The sequence below is a fragment of the Arctopsyche grandis genome, chromosome 5 (genome assembly GCF_051622035.1).
Source record: "Arctopsyche grandis isolate Sample6627 chromosome 5, ASM5162203v2, whole genome shotgun sequence".
Classification (NCBI taxonomy): Eukaryota; Metazoa; Arthropoda; class Insecta; order Trichoptera; family Hydropsychidae; genus Arctopsyche; species Arctopsyche grandis.
Window position 1 is genome coordinate 1351812 of NC_135359.1, and position 6924 is coordinate 1358735.

Sequence of the window (6924 nt, forward strand, 5' to 3'; positions counted from 1 at the left end):
ATAAAACAATAGTGTTTCACCAAGAAATGTGTCTAATTTTTACTTTTCCTCTTTTAGGGATATTTGAATAAGCTATGTATATCTTGGCGCTAAAAGGAAACGATTTTTTATTCAACTTTTCATCAAAGTAGAGAGCATTCCAAAACTTTAATACTGTAAGTAAAAAAAATGACTTACTAATTTAAATATTTTTAAATACGATTGGTCCAATAAATGCATGACAACTCGAAAAAAAATTGTAAGTAAAAAGTATATTTTTGACTTTTAAAATTCGCTAGATAATTAATTATAACTATTTTAAAGCAATGATAAATCACAATCAATATAAAAAACATCTGACTATGTATTCCAATACTCATTTTAGGCACATCAATACTAGATTTTGAGTTAAAAACTGCAAAAGCTAAAATTCTGTAAAAATTGCGTATTTTTTTAAACGCTTATATTTATATCTCATAAACGAGAAGCCAACAAAAATAATTATCATGTTCGAATTTAGTGGGTCTAGAATTAATCTCCGCTTCGGTAATTTTATTTGTTGCTAAGTGTTATTAAATTTCTTAAGTTACCGCTTACCATTTAAAGAGTTATCTAAAACGGGTCACGTGTTATATATTATAGTTAGTTATTATTTATATCATTAGTGATACTCAGTCGATATCATTTAATTGACATTAAGTAATTGAACCCATTTTATCGCCAAAATGTGTGTGACTTTTCATACCGGTAGCACTATTATTTTTTAATTATATAATATTATGAAAAATTTTCCTTACATCAAGTGTTTTGTTCTTTTTCAGTGTAATCTTGTTAGTTTTTTTTTGTCTCATTTTCAATCGCCAACGGAAGACACTGCTCAAGAATCGTCACTAAAAGATTCCAACAACCGATTTTCAACTGGATTTTATAAGGCAATTTTTTAAATTTAATTTGAATAGCTTATGTACTTTTTTAAATTGATATGATGTCTTGTTTTTTTTAATTACAGGAATCTTAACGACTTTAATTCATCTAATGACAATCGCTATTTGACTAAACGAACCGATGACGAATAGGCAAAGGAAAATTGGGTATATTCTAACGACGTTTTAAAATTAAAAGACAATTTTTCAGAAAGTAATTAAATATACATACATATGTATGTATACAAGCACGAAATATAATATAGATGCCTGATAAATTGAACAATCGCTAGTAACGTAGTCAGACCGATATTGATTTGTAATTAAGCACCTACATACGTGGGTATGTAAAATGAGATTTGGCCTCCGATACAAATGTTGCAAATTTTCATTTAATTTGCGTTTTCTCTTTGCGCACGCGAACTGCGGTTCATTTAACTTACAAATGACCAGGACTCGGTCCAAATGACAAATTCTCGAGAAATCACCTTAATTGCCCTGGAGAAGGGTCCTCCGCCATGTTGATTCTCGATCGTTTGTCTTTCAACCGCTTCCGAATACCGCTGGACGAAGTGTGTTCTTTAACACGACATTAATTACACGATCGTGTTACCGTTGCCGATGGACCCCCCGATTTCGAAAACCTTTTATTGCTCTCTCGGCCAAAGCTCTCCACTTCAAATTCAACGACTTTTTATGCAAAGTCCCCCCCCCCCCTCCCCCCTCAATCGAGAAAACCGATCTCTGCAACGTTGGTGGAAAGACAAATCAAATCAAAATGCCATTTTCAATGTATTAAAATCATTTATTATTCAATTACATTGATGCGAATATAAACAAGTACATATGTATAAAATAATGGAGACGTTTAGTTGTCCATAAAATGTATGGCCAAGTTCAACTACATATTCAAACAAAGTTCCACGATTGAAAATGTTTCAATTTCACCTGAAAAGGGAGACGCAGAGGAGAGTGGAAGTATTATACGAAATACTGAAGAAAATCCAAACAAATTCACACACATAGAGAAGAAAAATGGTACATCACATTCATAAGATGGTACATATGTATAATAGCGGGGTTCAAATACTGCCAAGAATGCTAGAGGGAGAAATACCCAGAAATAAATGGCAGATTCCACAGTACACATGTGATGAAATCAAAAAACGCGGCTATTGGATATTCGATACGTGAAAACTTATGGTGCGACGAATGTTCGGGAGCCTTATTTAATTGAACAAACGAAAGAAAGTGCAAGTATTGTGAGAACGAACGTGCAATAGCAGCGCTATTGGACGATAATCTGTTCCAGTTTGAATTTGAAATGCTGGAAGTGATGGACGAAGTAGACGACAGGGAGAGGCAGAATTCCTTACTGGTCAAAAATTTTGACCCCCCCCCCCTGGGAAAAGCTGAAATGACGACCCTGATTATAGATAAAATAACGATAGGAAGTCATTTCTTGACAAAATGTGGGAAACCTAAGCCCTTAAATTATTCGTAGCCTTAATTTAAAGCAATGAATAAAAATACCTATGATTGAATTATAAAATATCCGAAAGAGGATATGTATGCGTAGTTTATACGTAAGTTCACAAAATCCGATGATATTGTGTGAGTAAAAATAATATTGGGTAAAAAAAACCCAATTTTGATGAATATTTTTATTCAAATAAAAAAGCATTAGAATATATTGGAAACATAGATTAAGAGCTCAAACTCGGAACCTATTTTCCTTAGTCAATTCAAAATATAATTTGAATGCAATATGGGTCCGGGTAAATGGAATCAATTAGAGATTGCTGCCATATTGAATCAATATCTCATGTAGCAAATGAGATGAGATATAAAGTATTATGTTTCGCTATATTTACTATTATAGTAAATATACAAAGAGATAATTAACAGCGAATATACATAGCTCATAGATCATTAACTATGTAGTCATTTCTCAGATGACGATTCGACTTATAATGATTCGGTAGCAGTTGATTCGCAATGAAATTTCCAAAAAGGGTATTCAATGGATAGACCAATTACCTTTTACTTAAGGCGACTTCTTAATTTTTTAGAATATATCGCATAAAAAAATCCATTTTTTAGAATATATCGCATAAAAAAATCCATTTTTTAGAATGTATCGCATAAAAAAATCCATTTCCTTGGATTAACACAACTTCGACATTTGAAAAGCGCAATCATACGATTGAGACCGAGGTAAAATTGAAACCAACAGAAATTATTTTGTGAACTTTGATGAATTGTTAACGTTGAATAATTATAAAAAAATTCAAATGACAGGAAAATTCCTACGCATTTTTTGGACGAAAATCTAATGAATTTTCACATAACGAAAAACATCGTGAGACTGAAATTTTCGATTTTGAACAAATCAATAACAATCTTTTTTTTGTACCAGTATTTCAAAATCATTTCTGTAAGAATAAAATAACAAAATTATTCAAATATGAAAAATTATAACATGAAAAAAAATTAAAAAAAGAAATACCTTGTCACCGAATTGGCCAGTTCAGAAATTCAATACGCCAGAGTACGCCATTTTGTTAAACGAGGCAAATCACATTCATAAAATGATATAAGACAGGCGTTACTGAATGACGATCTGTTCAATTTTGAGTTTGAAAGAGAAATGATGGAAGTCATGGACGAGATTGGATCTCACCGAATCCAATAAGAGGTACTTCATTGCCAGAAATTAATCAAAGCAATGCTTCCAGAAACATATCCCCCTAGACTTCAAAATGGTTATTATTGACCATAAGCTGGTATTGGCTTCCATATTCCAGGATTTTTTAATGCGATATATTCCAAAAAACATTTTAGCGATCTGAAACAGGAGTAATATGAGTTAATTATATCCGCACATACATACATTCATAATTAATCAGCATTATATCTAAGTTAATCTCAAACTTATAATTTATATTCAAATTTGCTCACCTTCTGTTTAATCATTTTTCTCAAAAACTTGAATGGCCTTATCTATGTATCTTTGAAAGCTCAAAAAACAACGATATGTTTGCAGAAATCTCATAGGTAGCTGTATATTCGCCGTTAATTATCAATTGTCACGGATTTCATTGAATATCTAAAACAAAAATTAGTTAGTAATGAAACCATCGAAGAAATCATTTGATATTTCATGTAAAAATACGAATCATATTATTATATACTAAATAATAACTAACAATACTTCTAATGGAAACAAATACATGCTCATTTGCTGATTAAAAAGACTATTTAACTTAAGTCACGCCATTTTTTATTTTTGAACCAAAATCACTCACCAATTGTGGCCACCTCCAAGTAATAGCTAGTAATTATTATGTTATGTGATCGGTAGAACTCAACACACTGTCGAATCAAACCTGAAAGACTCGAGTTTAATAATGAATACTATCAGAGTTCTGAGCAATAGGTTATCATACTTTAAAGAAAAAAATATGACCTAAGCTCTAAGTTCTCGCTCATATAGTGATAAACATTGAAAGTACTCACTTTGTCATTGATAAAGTGTAGATATGATGACCTTGTTTACATGACATTGTTTTGAGTTAATATTCACGTCCATTTGAAGACAAAGAACTTTCTCTGGATATTTTTTTATTGATATTTTAATAAATTATCATAAGGGTCAGAATAAAATATATTATTCACATGCATGTGTATATAAATATCTTGTTTACGTCGAGAGATAAACTACATATAGTGTGTATGTATGTATTTGTATGCACTACAGTGTTTCGCTTATTTATTACAATCCATATCAGTAATTACATGTGATACGCAAATTTTCGATAACCTATGTATTTATTTTTATTAAAATACACATATGTACATAAAATTTGTAAAAATATTAAATAAAAATAAATATTGACATATTTCTTTGGTCCATATTATATAGCATACAATACATAGGAATATACAAAAACTCGAATGGTTATTTTTTCAGTTAAAATGCGACATTAACGTAACTTATAAGTAATAATATGTAAAAGCGGTGTCCAGTCAAACTAGAGCTTCCAATTTACCGTCAAATTACATTTTTTCATATATTTTCACATATTAAGATAAAAAATCTCAAAGGGATCAATGAAAAGAAATTTATATATGTGTTACAGTGAAAGCATATTTCAAGTAAAATATATTTTCACAATTGAAAGTATATTTTCAACAAATCAAGCAGTGAAAATGAATTTACAAGCCAATCTTAAATGAAACCCTTCCTTAACCTAACCTATCCTAATCCTTAAATAATACCAACCCTAACAATCTAATCTTAAATGAATAAAACCAACCCTGAAAATGTAACTGGTTATGATTTGACTGAATCGTCAGTGAAAATATATTTTCACTTGAAATATACATAATTTTCTCTGTGACATATGCACTCTTTAAGATGAATCCAAGAGCGGTCGAGGTTGTAGATTTGTAGCGGGAAGTCCAGTTGATAGAAGTCGCGAATTGATGAATCCAAGGGTGGTCCAGGTCGTAGTTATTATATGTATGTATATACCAGTGGCGTGCCGTGGATGCTGTGGATGCTGCGCATCCCTTAAAATTTACGTCAAAAATATTTTCATACCGTTTGTTTTCTGAATTTCTTAGTCTTATCTCTCTTTCATTTATTTTTGATGACGTGACTATGATATATACGATCTTTTGTCTGATCCAAAATTAACATAAACGAACATCCCCGTTGAAAGGCCATAGCCGTCTGCGCGACCGATGCTTGTTTCACACCAAGCTAGTATCGTCTTGGATGCTGAAGTTCTCTACAAATCTTTTGCGCGTGCGCACAAGCGAGCTGTCACTCTTTCGTATGCGCATGAGTGAGACGACTCTACAGCGGTCTCTCTCGCGTGACACTTCTCTGGAAGTAAAATCTCCTTTTGCGTATTAATGGACTTGATTCGCTTTTTATGTATGGACTTTCGCTTGATTCGTTGATTGATATTTCGTACGTTACGTCCTAAGTTATTTAATTTTATTATTTTATTGTAATTTATAACGTCCTAAATTATTATTTATTATGGCCATAAATATAGATAGCCAAAGTAACAATGCAAGTGGATTTATCGCAGTTGTTATAATAATTGCAATTGTTTAATTAAAAATGTACTAGAAAGGACATTTGCCTCTCTACCATATAATGAAAAAGAGATTATTGTTAAGAGCCCAAAACCCACACCAATATTGAATATTCATTCAATAAAAAACGAAAACATATCAAAGACATTTTAATAAATATAAATATGACAATGTTTTGAAGAATTAAATAAAATTTAAAAACATAAACTGATCGTGTTTTGGACAGTATCCTCTGGTTGAAAAGTCACCGCACACCACTGGTATATACATACATACATATACTGTGTAGCAGTTGGTTCAATAGATAAAAGTCGCGAATTAATAAAAAAACAGTCGAAATTGATATTTATTTATTTTTTTAATATATTCTGTCACCAAGTCACCAAGATCACCGCGCGGTTATGTCGGGGTGCTTTTGACTGTAGCGCAAAAGTCAGGATACCATAGAAAGCTCAATAGTAGAGCTTTCAAACAAACTACCACACAAATCAAAATTTGATTTTCGCATACAATAAGAAAAAATCCCCGATACACACATTTTGAAATCAATTCGCCCAGCATCATCAACATCAAACAATACACATTTAACCACATTTTAATATCACCTGATTACATCCATTTTATTATCTCGTGACGACGAGTCGTTACGTTGAAACCGGTGTTTCGTCTCGAACACCTTTCCCTCGATCCGCACATCCCACAATTAAAATGTATGATTAAGCCGCTTCGATACACGCGACCTGCAGGCGACTATGACCCTTCAGAGCCACCTCCCCAGAGGCCGATTTCATTGCGAAATCGACGGGGCGACTTGGCTCTCGAATGCAAAACTGTAAACAATCGAAACGTGCTTAGGTCATTATTCCCCCGAACGTGACAACACACACCAACTTTGTACAGCGCAATAATA

The 6924-nt window shown here is 32.1% G+C and overlaps 1 long non-coding RNA gene across 1 annotated transcript; it reads right to left on the minus strand.

The window, feature by feature from the left end:
* Nucleotides 1-611: 611 nt before the first annotated feature.
* Nucleotides 612-4520, minus strand: LOC143912232 (uncharacterized). The gene is made up of 4 exons (XR_013260614.1): nt 4211-4520; nt 3864-4011; nt 3412-3750; nt 612-3337 (listed from the first exon to the last, which is right to left on the minus strand). It is a non-coding gene; the product is annotated as an uncharacterized LOC143912232 (long non-coding RNA).
* Nucleotides 4521-6924: the final 2404 nt, after the last annotated feature.